Genomic DNA, 14,983 nt, shown 5'->3' on the forward strand with positions numbered 1-14,983 from the left:
GGGATCTTAGTTCCCCAACCAGGAGTTGAACCTGCATCCCCTGCATTGCAAGGCAGACTCTCAACCACTGGACCACCAGGGAAGTCCTTCTGTTTTTATTAAAATAGCTTATTTAGGCTCTGCATATAGGAAGTGCTTAATAAATGGGACTTGAGTTTTCAGAAAATGTACCTTTGGCATTCACACTCCTCCAAAATGTCCTCAGGACACCCCAAGAGGTAGGTGTTCTTGTGGGAATCGGGGGCTCTGGGATCATGGGAGCTTGGCTAAGTCCGCAAACCTCTCTGGCTACAGTTTCCTCATCTGTGAGACAAGGTGAGGTTCTCTGAAGCAGGATACTCTGTGGGAGCCCCACTCCATGCTGGCATAGTGTCAGCTTATCTACATGCCCTGTCCTGTTTTTCCTCCTTGGCCACCAGTGATATCCTGGGAAATTGTTACTTCATGGCAACTACTGCATCAGTAATAGATTCTTTTAATAAGTCCATCTAGCTACAGGAAGGTTATTCTGTCTGTACTTGTGTGTCCAGCCACTGCCCTCAGTCTCTGTGTATCTTGTAGGTATTCCGGAAAAAATTCGCATTGATCAGCCCACTGTGACCACTCAGTACATTTAGGGGAAGGAGTTCAGGCTTTCCCTCTCTGGTGGGTACAGGAGGAGGGAATAGAGGGGAGGAAGAGAAGCAAGAGGATTGCATAAGTAATCATGTGTATTAGTTAGCACAGTGCAGGTTATGCTGTGTAACAAATCAACCCCCAAACCTTGGGCTTAGCACAACAAAGGTTTATTTCTCACATTATATGTCCAGGGTGGTTTAGAGGGGATGGGGGAATGCTCTGCCCAGTATAGTCACCAAAGGACCCAGACTGATGGAGGAGCCACCATCTTGAGGTGCAATATTTGGAAGTGAGATCGCCATGGTTGCCATCACAGGGGGTGAGAGAAGTGAAGATCACACACTGACTTTTAAATGTTTCAGCCTGGAAGAGAATCATGTGACTTTCTCTTATACCCTTTTGGCCAGAACAAGCCACATAGCCCTTTTTGACCACACGGAGTGTGGTAAATTGGAGGAGAAGGTAGGTTTTTGGTGGGTCTACAAACACCTCTGCCACAGTGACTGAGTGAGTGGAGAGGGAGGGATAGAACATCGAAGTGAAGAAGTGAATGAAGTGAGGAGTGAATGAATGAAAGAGCAAGTGGAGCGGGTGAGTGAGCACTGGTTTCCCAGCCCGGGAGCCCTCTCAGGCCAGGCCAGAGCCCCAAGATCCTGGTAGCCACACAGAGCCATCCCTCCCCTGGGGGCTGTGCTGGCTACAGTCTACCTGCCACTTCTGGGATTACATTTCAGAAACTCATTTTGAGAGAGACAAGCTGGGCCCAGGGGAGCCGTATCTCTGTGTCCTTGTCCTTGGAAGGTGGGGAAAGGAGAGGGGGAGGAGGAGAAGGAGGGGCCGTGGGAGGGACGGGCCAGACTCTGAAAAGCAATTAGTCAAGAATGGGAAATTACTTTTTCTCTGTGTGTTTGGCTTTGGTGATTGAGCTGCTACCATTCCCTGGGGCTGCAGCAGGGCTGTGGTGAGGACCAGATGGTATGGCCTTGGATAGGGAATCCCTCTGGGGTGGGGGCTTAGGGCTCAGTGGACTGAGGGCTGTCCTCTAGCCTCTCCCTGGAAGCTCCTTGACAGGGCCTTGGCTGTCCTGTGTCCTGTGCCATAGGATCTTTCTGCAGGTTATTAAGTTGATGTGTCAAGAGCAGACAATGATGGCCCATTTCATCCCCGCATTCTTGTGGTATCGGTGAGTACCTGTTTATCTTAGTTGGGATTGGCCCCTGCAGAAAGCAGAGCCTGAAACAAGGTCTTGGGTGCAGGTGTTTTTTTTTTTTTTAATTAAAAAAAGTTTTGATCGAGATTGCAGGATCTTAGTTCCCTTACTAGAGATCGAATACAGGCCCATGGAGGCTCAGAGTCCTAACCAATGGACTACCAGGGAATTCCTGGGTGCAGGCAGTTTAATTGGGAAGCAGGAGTGAGTGGGGAGGAGAGTCATGGAGGGAGGGAAAGCCACACAAGGTGCATGTGGAGGTTGCTGCTATGGCTAAGAGATGCTTATTCCACAGGACTTCAGAAGAAGGCAGAACATCTCCCAGAATGCCCGCCTGAGGGACAGGGGGTCCCAGCATTCATCCATTGGCTCCCTCCCATTGGCTGAGGGTTGCCCTGGGGGTGTCTACTCCCCTTACTTCTGGGCAGCATTTGCCTGAAAAGGTCTTTGATCTGCAGTACATGAAGACAAGAGGCTGCCAGCCGAGTCCTCACAGAACTCGGAGGTCATTTGCAGCTGTAGCTACCACCAGAGTTAGACTCTGGGGATGCAGCACTGAGTCCCAAAGCTATAGAGGCTGCTGCATTACCAAGTGATGCTGGGAGGAGTACAGCCTTAGAGGAATGGGATCTAGAGCTCCCTGTACTGATGCTTCTCACAGACACCTTTCTCCACTCTCCATTTCCTCCCCTAGGCTGTGAGAAAAGGGACCCTGATTATACATTTCTTGGTTCCTGGTGTCCTGCCCAGAACACAACATGGGGCTCAGGAAATATATGTTGTGGAGAAAACCAAATCCTTGGAGGGGGCAGGAGTCAGGATGTGTGCAGGACCTAGAATGGCTTCCTGCCTGGTCACCTACATGGGCAAGTCCAGGGATGCCCAGAAACATCCCTGGGGATGTAACCCCTGGATCCCTTCACCAGCTCTGGGATAAATGATCTCCTAAAGGGCTAATACTCAGTTGAACTTGACCTACAGGGAAAATGCAACCTACGCTGGTGTCAGGGTTGTAAGGGTGCAGGTGCCACTGGAAGGGTAGAGGGTTTGTCTGTGGTTCTGAGTCTGTCCTGCTTCTCCCCTTACTGTGACAATGCCCTCTCCTTTGGGAGAATTGGTCCCTCCTCACTCTTTCCTCACTCCATGTGCTTCTGAAGGGGCTGCCAATCACATTACCTTGTGACCACATGATCCAGCCACAGTGATTGGCTCAGAAATGGGCACATGACTCAAGCTGGGCCAATCAAAATCCTTCCCTGAGACTGTACACATCGACACTTAGAGAAAGAGAAGCCTTTCCTTCCAGCCCAGACTTTGGACTGGAGGGTGATCCCTGAGGTCCAGGGGCCATGTCTTTCCAGGTGAGGTGACCACCCAGACAGAAGGTAAAGGGGAACAAACTTCTGGCTGTCTGCTGGTTTGTCACTTCTGGATGAACCCAGGTAGGGCCCTGAACTCCTGTCTGGAGACTCTGTTGGGGCAGCCTCCTCTGGCCTTTTCAATATGCCATAATGATTGGCTGCCTGTTCTAATTTAGGCAGCCTAGCCATCATAAACAAAGCCCGACTACTTTGCAGGTACAAAGGTTAGATTTGCATGAAGAGGCCTGTGTAAATCCCACTGCTTTACCATTACCATTCCTCGCCTCTGACGTCACAAGTTGGGGACTGGTTGAAACATAGGGTGTTAAGCTGCCTGGTCTCTTTTCTTCCATTGGACCTGAGCCTGACCTCCACCCTGCTCTCCCGACTTCATGGGAGGACCCTCCTCTGGCCTTAGAGCAACTCCCTCTTCTAGACCAGCACTGTCCAGTGGCAACATAATATGAACCATGTGGGCAATTTCAAATTTTCTAGCAGCCATATTAAAAGAATATAAAAAGAAACAGATTAATTTAAAATGATTTTATTTAATACAGTGTATCTAAATTATTATTTCAACATATAATTGATGTACAGATTATTAATGAGACATTTTATATTCTAGGCTTCCCAGGTGGTGCTAATGGTAAAGAACCCCCCTGCCAATGCAAGAGACATAAGAGACACAGGTTCAATCCCTGGGTCGGGAAGATCCCCTGGAGGAGGGCATGGCAACCCACTCTAGTATTCTTGCCTGGAGAATCCCGTGACAGAGGAGCCTGGCAGGCTATAGTCCATAGAGTCACAGAGAGTCAGACATGACTGAAGCGACTTAGCATGCATGTATGAACATTTTATATTCTATTTTCATACTAAGTCTTCACTCTCATAGAACATGCCCATTTGGACCAGCCACATTTCAAGGGCTCAGTAGCCACACATAGCTGGTGATCTTTGGGCTGGACAGTGCAGCTCTTGATCCCTGCCTTGTGCAGGGAAGCAGCTTGCTGCCTGCAAAAGTTTGGGTGATTTCAGTGTTTTCATTTCAGCTCACTTTCTCATTTGCACTAAAATGCTATTGTGTGTTCCTTACTTTGGAGCTGTGGTGGGCTCTTGGCAGTTAGCCCATAGATCTGGAAGGCAAGGTCTCAAGGTCAGAAATTCCTCCCTCCTCTGGCAGGCAGAAGGAAGTCATGGGGGTTACTGTTTGTTTTTTAATTTTTTGGGGTAATTTTAGATTTACAGAGAAGTTATAAATATGATACGGAGAGTTCCCGTACACGCTTCATCCTGTTTCCTCTAATGATAATTTTACCTAATTATAGTACATTTATTAAAGTTAACAAATTAAGCCTGGTACAATCTGTTAACTAATCTCCGGACTTTGTTCAAATTTCATCTTTCCACTGATGTCCTTTTCCTGTTCCAAGAAAATACTTGATTTTTAATAAATAAATCTATCTATCCATCTACCCATTTATCAGTCATCTAACTACCTATAGATACATTGAGGTAAAATTGATATATGGTGAATTACATGTATATAAAATATTCAGTTCAGTTCAGTCACTCAGTCATGTCCGACTCTTTGCGACCCCATGGACTGCAGCACGCCAGGCCACACTGTCCCTCACCAACTCCCGGAGTTTATTCAAACTCATGGCCATTGGAGAAGGCAATGGCACCCCACTCCAGTACTCTTGCCTGGAAAATCCCATGGACAGAGGAGCCTGGTAGGCTGCAGTCCATGGGGTCGCTAAGAGTCGGGAACGACTGAGCGGCTTCACTTTCACTTTTCACTTTCATGCATTGGAGAAGGAAATGGCAACCCACTTCAGTATTCTTGCCTGGAGAATCCCAGGGACAGAGGAGCCTTAGTGGGCTGCCATCTATGGGGTCTCACAGAGTCGGACACGACTGAAGCGACTTAGCAGCAGCAGCAGCAGCAGCATGTCCATTGAGTTGGTGATGCCATCCAAACATCTCATCCTCTGTTGTCCCCTTGGACAAGTCTAACATTTGTATATATCTGTGAAACCATCTCATGGTAGATATGAACCATAAAGTAACAAATAGCCAAGCCTATTTAGAGTTTTTTTTAAGTCTTTAAGTCACTTCAGTCATGTCTGACTCTGTGCAACCCCACAGATGGCAGCCCACCAGGCTCCCCCATCCCTGGGATTCTCCAGGCAAAAACACTGGAGTGGGTTGACATTTCCTTCTCCAATGCATGAAAGTGAAAAGTGAAAGTGAAGTTGCTCAGTCGTTCCCGACTCTTAGCGACCCCATGGGCTGCAGCCCACCAGGCTCCTCAGTCCATGGGGTTTTCCAGGCAAGCATACTGGAGTGGGGTGCCATTGCCTTCTCCGTATTTAGAGTTTACTAAAAGCCAAACATTATCTTAAACACTTCACATGAATAAATATATTTAACCCTTGAAACAGTTTGTTTTAAATCAGATTACTGCTGCCATTTCTTTATTCCTTGATGTAGAATTATGCCCCTACACCCTTTGCTGTGTGATATGACAGGGGCTCCCTCTAGAATAAGGGGAGTATATTTCCCACCTATTATGGACTGAACTGTGTCCGTCCAAATCCTTGTGTTGAAGCACTAACCCCCAGTGTGACTGTCCTTGGAGATAAAGCTTTTCAGGGGGTAATTAAAGTTAAATGAAGTCCTATGGGTGGGGGCCTAATCCAACAGGACTTGTGTCTTTATAGAAAGAGGAAGAGCTAGCAGGAGAATGCACACAGAGGAAAGGCAATTTGAGGACACAGGGAGAAGGTGACCATCTGCAGGCTGGGAAGAGAAGTCTCGCCAGAAACCAATCCTGCAAGCACCTTGATATTGGATTTCCAGCCTCCAGAATGCGAGAAAATAAATTTCTGTCATTAAGCCATCCAGCTTGTGCTGTTTTGTTATGGAAGCCTGCCGGGAGCCAGCATGAGGAACTCCGCCCGTGGCAAAGGTCATGAGGAAGGAGGCTCGGCATACGCAAAGGCGGGATCGAGCCTCAGGAGTCCCCCTGGAAATTCTCGAGCATCTACCCCCAAAACCAGAGTCTGCCTACTTTACTGCTTTGTGCTCTCACCTACACCTCTGACTTTACGGGGGCTGTCCCTCACCACCATCTCTCTCTCTGAAAAAGAGTTAACTTACAGCTTCAGTTAATAAAATTCCTGGGCGTGACAAGAGTGTTTTAGTTCACAAACTCCTTTGGAAGTTCTCTAGCCTGCCTGAACAGGTTCTTCTGGCCACATATGATTGTTCACAGCCTCCCAACTGTGAGAGGCATGAGATGTTCTAAACTTTCTAAATACAGATTCCTTTGAGTAGTTAGAAGATTATTAGTATAGTATAGTGGGTTGATTAGAAATTGTATTGGTGAAGGGTTTTTCACTTGTTGGGCTAATGTTTGCTGCTAAGTTTCCATATCCTTTACCTACTGTGTCCCTGGGAGTGTATTGATTAATATAGTTGGTGTATAGGAATGTAAGTGGTAGCTTTAATGTTTGTAACCTTGGACCCTTGAGTTAATTCTTTTCTTGTTATAGCCCACCACACCTTTGCCCTATAGGAATGCAACTTTATCTAATGCTTTCGGAGGGTGGCTGACTTTAGAATAATCACCTTTAGAGAAAAATAAGTTTTCTGAAGAAAGGGTCATAAAATGTTAACAGGCCTCCTGGCCAGAAGATGTAAATCACCTAAACTTTTGCATATGATAAGTTTGCAGGAAGAAAGCCTGGCTTACTGCTGACTCTACCCCCTTCCCCCATTATCCTCTATGCACAACTTAAGGTATAAAAACTACTTTGGAAAATAAAGTGCGGGCCTTGTTCACCGAAGCTTGGTCTCCCCATGTCGTTCTTTCTCTCACCTTCTGGCTGAATTTCCATCTGGAATGTGGAGGCTCGTCAAGCCTACTAATTTTGCCTGGGCTTCTAAGATCTGACTGGGGAGGCCTTAGTGTCTCCTCTCCTTCGGGAGAATGGGAGGACGCCTGTGGCCTACGTAGGTGATGCAAATTCCTTGTCTTGGAATTTTATTGGCTTTCCACGTAAACCAAGTTATTCAGCCTCTTTTCTCCACTGAATTTTCTCACTGAGCTATCCTTATTTAACCACTCTTTATATCTTTAATTCTATTGTATCCTGATCACCAAAGCCATCTCCCCTTCGAATTCTCTGGATCCACCAGGGCTGGACCCCAGCAGCAGCCCAAGTAGACTAATAACATCACTCTGTTGATAGTGAGCTTGGCCGTGTGACTGACCTTGGCCAATGATATGTCAGCAGTTTGCCTCTTTAGTATGGCTTTAGTGTGTTTGGAGGACTTGGCTTGCCTGCCTATGCGCCTGTGATTCCTTATGAGAGAGGTAAACCTGGAAAACTGCTGGTCCATGGAGAATGAGAAAAAAACACAGAGCCAACCTGAACTCAACCCACGATCTGCAGCCTCAGCCAAGACTTGCTGATCATGACCTAACCCAGCAGAACTTCAGCTGACTGCAAAACCCATGAGAAAGAAAAGGAATGTAGAGATTGTAAGCCATTGAGATTTTGGGGTTGTTTGTTATGCAGCCAAAACTGACTAATAAGCAGTTAATTGAGATAATATTGTTAGCTCACATTTTATCAGTGAGGGAAGTGAGACACAGAGAGGCTAAGTACTTGTCCAAGGTCACACAGCTAGTTTGTGGCTGATCTAAGATATAAACTCTCCATACATGACGGCTGGAGAAACAAACAAACAAAAAAGAAACAACAACAAAAAAAGATATAAACTCGAGCAGCCTGGCTCCAGTGTACATGCTTGCAACCACCACACACACACTGGTCCTTATAAAATCAGAGTTCTCCACCATTTTTGACTGGATGATTTAATTAATTCATTCTTTGACTTGTTAATTCATCAAACATAGATATTAGGTTTCCCCATTATTTTTTCTCATAATATCCCTATCTTCTCCTTAGCAGTTATCAATAACTGTTATTTATATGTGTCTTTTTCTATGGCGGTTTTCTATCCCTCTTGCTAGACATTCAGCTCTGTGAGGGCAGGGAATGTATCTTTTTTGTTCCCAAAGTATACTGATCAATAACAGTAACTTCCTGTTAAATATAAGTGAGTTAATTGTTAAATGCCAGCACTGGTTATGTTTTGGGACAGTAGAAATAAGGCATTTTACCCTCTCTCAGACACCAAGATTATGATGTAAGTAGCTAAAGGGTGAGCAAGGTATAGAGAGCAGTGGGGCACAAAGATGGATCATTTATTCTGCTGTCAAGGAGGTGCATTAGGGGTTTCACAGAGGAGATAAATAGTTGGGACTTGAAGGAAGAGTAGAGAAAACCCCTGATTTACTCTGATTTAGAAGGCAATCCCTAGCAGAGAGAACAACCAAGGAAAGGCATGGAGGTTTAAATGCATGGTGGGTGCTGGACTTTGTGGGTTATCCAGGTTGGTTGAAACGTAATGTGTGCAGGGGAACTGTCTGGAGGTCAGCTGGAGGAGGGGTAATGGTCTGATCCCCAAATGCCAAGCTAAAGAGCTTGGACTCCACCTACAGGTCATGGGGAGGAGTCAATTGCCCAATCCTGGAAGTGTTTGAGCTGACACTGCAGGTACTTTTCTAAAATTGTGTAAAGAGTATTTATGCATCAGAAGAGGGCAGAGGCTATGCAGATTAATAAGGGGAAACCTCACTAAAATGGAGTCAAGAGGCCAGAATGGGAGCTCTCAGGCTCGTACCAATCAACGCCAATATATATCCCAATAGGAAGATGTACCTTGCATCTCTGGCAGGAATGAAACTAGGAGGAAGAGATTTTCTTCTTGCCTGGAAACAGCTCAGCCAATGAGAGGCTGTCACAATTTAGCTAATGGAAAGATAGTATACTTCAAACTCCCAGTTTCCTCCAAAGGGCTTTTTGCTTATAACAGCCCCACCCAACTTTTCCCTTCTCTCTAAAAGAGTTCCCTCTCCTTTACTTAACAGGACTTGCAAGTGATTCACTGTAGTTGCATGTCTTGAGCTGCAATTCTTTGCTGCTCCCAAATAAACCCATTCTGCTGGTAAAATAGCCAGCAGTTTCATTGTTTTAGGTTGATATTACACGGGGGTTCCATTAAAATGTAGAGAAGATTGCCCCTGACCCCCGGCCCCAGCTGGAAAACTCTGAGGCTGGTGAGCGAACATCCTGGTACCCACAGAGCCCACTGAGTTCACTGCTTTCACTCTGATCCTGGAGTTTTAGGGTAAGTTTTCCTCCTGAATCTGAGCTCCACTCTTTTTGCATTCTGAAGCTTTCCAGGCCTTATCTGGGGTCTAGTTAAAGGCTTTGTCCTTTTTGGTTTTGTCGATGAACACTCAGTTGGAATTTTGGCCTCAAACTTTTGAAATCAGACTTGTCCTACTGGAACTCTGTGGGTATTTGACTTGTGTGCTTTTTAGGAATGATTCTTTTGTTCTTGAGAAAAACCTCTGAAAAATGGGACCCAGTTATCCAAATGCTTTGGGGGCACCTTTCTTTCAGGAACGCTGGGCGATTTTATGTTTAAAAGCCACTGTCCTTCCTCATGTGATTTCTAACTAAATGGACTGACTAATCAAAAGTAATAAAAAAAATTGATGGCCATTATGGAGAACTTTTGAATTCCCCAAACTTACATTTCTCAAAATTGTATTAAACAGTCATGGCTCTGAAATCATCAAAACAGAATTGGACACCTATTTTAATTGGTATTTTGAAGCTTCCAAACTTTATCAGGAGTCTAATATGACCTCTTTGAAAAACAATAATTAAATTAAGAGGGAAACAAATGATTAAAGAAAAACAAAATGGCATCCAAAGCCTCATGTTCATCTCTCCTTTTCTTTGTTTTCAGTCTCCAGCCCTGGTGCCATCTTACTCTGGGCCCATCAGAACCTGACCCTTCAAAGGTAAATCTTCAGAGCATCCAAATAAAGCCCAGGTTACCTATATTCTCTGGATGAATTGTGAACCATAGTTAAGGAGTTTCTTAAAGTAACTGAGGAACCTCATGGGTTTACTGAAGATTTTCACATAGTTGTTCAAACCAGCCAGTCTGGTTTCTCAGATTTATATCAAATAGTTTATGTGCTTGTTGGTGAGAGTCAGGCAAACATGGGATGAAACTAGCCCTGTGGGAACATCCTGGAGGGGTGTTAGAAGTGCAAATCCCTAACTTTTGGCAAGAGGCGAGAACAGTCAATGAAAACCTCCACCAAGCAATTACAGTAGCCTTTCCTAAGCCTGTTGATCAGAATGAAATTCAGCCTTGCACACCAAAATCTGGTGACCCTCTTCTAACCAACTTCAGGTTACTTTTAAAGAAAACTCTGATCTTCCTTCAGATGTTGAGTCCATTAGGGTAACTGTTACCTCCATGTTTATTAACAGACAGAACTGGGATCTTTTGTTAAAAGGGCCTGGATGGAATGGGGAACTATGTCCATTCCAGATTTAGTTAATTTGGCAAGTCAGCTCACTTGCACCAAAAAGAAAGGCCACTAAAATTCTTAATCTTCATCTCCAGCAAATGAAGGTCCCTAAACAAAGTAAAAAAACCTTCTAGTTTCCACTATTGCAAAGAGCCAGGGCATTGGAAAAAAGACTGCTACAAATTCAAGCTTTCAGCCCTTTCATCAGCCTTTCCAATGTCCTCCTAAGGCCCAATGAGGGGGCTCCAAGGAACTATGAGGCTCTTCACAATTTTCTCTCTTAATCCGCTTGAAGAAACATCTCTCCAAATTAGCAAGGAACTTCTGTCTTTACTGAGAGCAGAGCCACACTCTCGGTGCTCAACCCCACTGCAGAGAACTAATACCGCTCAGATAGGGGATCTCCAATAACCCTCAACAGGCTCCTGTCTCTCAGCCTTCTCCCTTTTTTTTTGGGCCCTTTGAGAGATACACACCCTTTCTCCTTAGCTCCTTTGCCTCCATTCATTATTAGGTTAAGGCTTCTTGGAAGAGTGTTATGCAAGAATTCCTTTCTCCCAAAAGGGGGAAATAATTCTAAATTTGACAGTACCCGTCAAAATACCCAGCCAGGTAAATTAAATGATCTTTTGACATCTTTTTTTCTGTTTCCAACAATCTTGGAGCTGATTCTTGAAACACTGATTATTTGTCCCTATTAAATCAGTTATCACACTCCTCAGTTGGCAAAAATCTCCAACTTGTATTGGTGAAATCCACAGCGCACCTTCCATCAGGTTTCAAATAGATCACTTCAAACCTCTCCCAAGAATTAATCAATTTCCTATCAACCCACTCCAGTATTCTTGCCTGGGAAGTCCCATGGACAGAGGAACCTGGCAGGCTATAGTCAATGGGGTCATAAAGAGTTCGACATGACTTAGTGACTAAACAACAACAGTAAGTGAGGAAGTTCCTTCAATGTATGCTGCTGCTAAGTCGCTTCAGTCGTGTCCAACTCTGTGCAACCCCATAGATGGCAGTCCAACAGGCTCCCCCGTCCCTGGGATTCTCCAGGCAAGAATATTGGAGTGGGTTGCCGTTTCCTTCTCCAATGCATGAAAGTGAAAAGTGAAAGTGAAGTCGCTCAGTTGTGTCTGACTCCTAGCAACCCCATGGACTGCAGCCTACCAGGCTCCTCCATCCATGGGATTTTCCAGGCAAGAGTACTGGAGTACTTCAGTGTATAAAGCCCATGAAAGAGGATCTGAAGGCTCATGGCCTCATTATCCCTTGCACTAACTGTGGTGTTGGAGAAGACTCTTGAGAGTCCCTTGGACTGCAAGGAGATCCAACCAGTCCATCCTAAAGGAGATCAATCCTGGGTGTTCATTGGAAGGACTGATGTTGAAGCTGAAACTCCAGTACTTTGGCCACCTGATGCAAAGAGATAACTCATTTGAAAAAACCCTGATGCTAGGAAAGATTGAGGGCAGGAGGAGAAGGGGACGACAGAGGATGAGATGGTTGGATGGCATCACCGACTCAATGGACATGGGTTTGGGTAGACTCTGGCAGTTGGTGATAGATAGGGAGGCCTGGCGTGCTGTGGTTCATGGGGTCGCAAAGAGTCGGACATGACTGAGCGACTGAACTGAACTGAATCCCTCTAATACCCCTGTTTTGCCTGTGAGAAAACCCAAGAGATGACCTCTGAACAACAAAAGCACTTTTATCCTTTGATAGGGCTTCCCAGGTGATGCTAGTGGTAAGGAACCTGCCTGCCAATGCAGGTGACTTAAGAGATGCAGGTTCAATCTCTGGGTCAGGAAGATCCCCTGAAGGAGAGCACGGCAACCCACTCCAGTATTCTTGCCTGGAGAATCCCATGGACAGAGGAGCCTGGTTGGCTATAATCCATAGGGTTGCTAAGAGCTGGACACGACTAAAGCGACTTAACGTGCATCCTCTGACACCCTGTTGTTCCTAATGCCCACATGCTACTGACATCTGTTCTCACTGGAAGCTAAAATTTTCACTGTAGTTAATCTATGTAGTGTATTTTTCAGCATTCTACTTGATAAGGTTAGCCAGTATCTTTTGCCTTCACCTGGGACAGACAACAATACACCTGTACAGTGATGCCCCAGGGTTTCACAGAAAGTCATTACTTTTTGCAAATCTTGAAAACTGATTAGGCTGATGTAAAGTTTTCTACAGGTTCTACTTTCTTACAATATATAGATGATTTGCTCCTATGCTCTGCTTCTCAAACCTTCTCACAGGAAGACAGCATCTACCTGCTAAGAATTTGGCCTTAAAGGGGCCTAAAATCTCCAAAGAAAATTTCAGTTTGCTTAAATTAAGGTTTGGTATACAGGGCACCTGATCTCAGAGCAGGGACTGCGTTTGGATCCAGATAGGCTTCCTAGCATCCTGAACTTCCCCAAATCAAAAACTAAGCACCAGGCTTCCCTTGTGGCTCAGTGGTAAAGAATCTGCCTGCACTGCAGCAGACATGGGTTCGATCCCTGGTCTGAGAAGATCCCACAAGCTGTGGAGCAACTAAGCCCATGCACCACATTGGAGCACATCTAGAGCACAGCTATTGAGCCTGTGCTCTAGAGCCTGGGAGCCGCAATTACTGATCTCACATGCCGCAACTACAAAGCACTCGCTCCAGAGTGCTCCCCAATGAGAAAAGCCACTACAACGAGGAGCCCGCACACCATGAAAGAGTAGTCCCCACCTGCCAAACTCAAGAGAAGCCCGTGCAGCAACGAAGACCCGGCACAGTCAAAAAAGAAAGAAGAATGAATGAATAAATAAATGAAAAGTTGAGTTTAAAAATTAAGAAAGCAAAACAAAGACTAAGCGCCAATTATGAAATTGCCTCAGGCTATATGGCTACTGTTGGATTCCAATTGGATTCCAAATTTCACTCTTATGATCACCCCTATATGCTTATTAAAACCCAGCAAACTCAACCCCATTAATTGAGGAGAGCAAGATGACACAGACTTTGAAGACTTAAAGAAAAACTTAATGAGACCACCTGCCCTTGGACATCCTAATTACCAGCTTCCCTTTTGCCTCTTTGTATATGAGAAGAAAGGGACTGTCCTCAGAGCACTCACCCAAAAACATGGGGACCATCATCGACCTATAGAGTATTGTAGCCAACAGCTGGACCCTATGGCACAGGGATCTCTCTTGCCTCAGAGCCTTTCCTGCCACTGCCCTCTGGTTAAGGTTACTAAAGAGATAATCATGGGATTCCATTCAACCACCTTTGTACCCCATGTAGTGGAAGCCCTCCTGAAAGTTGAATTGGTGTATCACTATGCAGTTACAGGAGAAGGCAATGGCACCCCACTCCAGTACTCTTGCCTGGAAAATCCCATGGATGGAGGAACCTGGTAGGCTGCAGTCCATGGGGTCACACAGAGTCGGACACGACTGAAGCGACTTAGCAGCTGCAACAGCAGCAACACTTTTTAGTCAGTTGCCTCACCTCATATGAAATTCTTTTGCTGACTTCTCCTCACATAAGCCTTTCACATTTACTAACTTCAGCCCTGCTCCTCTTCTCCTCTCCTTCACTACAAAACACCCCAGCGCTGCCTGACACTGTCAAAAAGACAGCATCCATGAACCAATACTGGTGGGAAAATATTAATAAGACCATAAAAAGTATCTGCCCTCTTGTCCCATCTATCCAAAATATAAGCCAGAGAAACCTGTTTGCACTCCTCCCAGACATCTTGAATTGCTTAATGAGCCATTCGAGGCTTGGCAGATGGAATTCATATAGCTGTCTCCATCTCATGGATATAAATATGTTTTAGTCATGGTCTGTATATTTTCTCACTGGACTGAAGCCTTCCCTTGCAGACAGGCCATTGCTTCTTCTGTGGCTACAGTTTTAGAAGAGGCAATCTTTTAGAAAAGATTATCCCTACCATGGGAAACCATCTTGAACTTTATACTGATCGTGGAACTCATTTTACTGGTCAGGTGCTTCAGCAAGTCTGTGATGTTTGGCTGGTTTTATAAATTTTTTTACTGTGTTTACTATCTTCAATTCTCAGGGTTAGCCGAATGTACTAATCTCACTGTTAAGACCCAATTGGCAAAATTTGTAAAGATCCTCCAAATACCCTGGCCCAAAGTGTTGCTGTTAGTCCTTCTCAATCTCAAACCCATTCCCTTTGGAACTCTCACCTTTTAGTCACAGATCACCCAATGCTCCTGGCCCCTGCCTCTTTTGATATGCAGCTGATAAAAGAAGATAAAACTCAATATTGTAAAGGCTTAATTGCTTTAATTCCAAATAGCCATGCA

The 14,983-nt window shown here is 45.1% G+C and overlaps 1 long non-coding RNA gene across 1 annotated transcript; it reads left to right on the forward strand.

The window, feature by feature from the left end:
• Positions 1-1,479: 1,479 nt before the first annotated feature.
• Positions 1,480-6,091, forward strand: LOC123333570. Its single transcript, XR_006550945.1, has 2 exons — positions 1,480-1,801; positions 5,913-6,091. It is a non-coding gene; the product is annotated as an uncharacterized LOC123333570 (long non-coding RNA).
• The last annotated feature ends 8,892 nt before the right edge of the window (positions 6,092-14,983 follow it).

The sequence above is a fragment of the Bubalus bubalis genome, chromosome 5 (genome assembly GCF_019923935.1).
Source record: "Bubalus bubalis isolate 160015118507 breed Murrah chromosome 5, NDDB_SH_1, whole genome shotgun sequence".
Taxonomy (NCBI): Eukaryota; Metazoa; Chordata; class Mammalia; order Artiodactyla; family Bovidae; genus Bubalus; species Bubalus bubalis.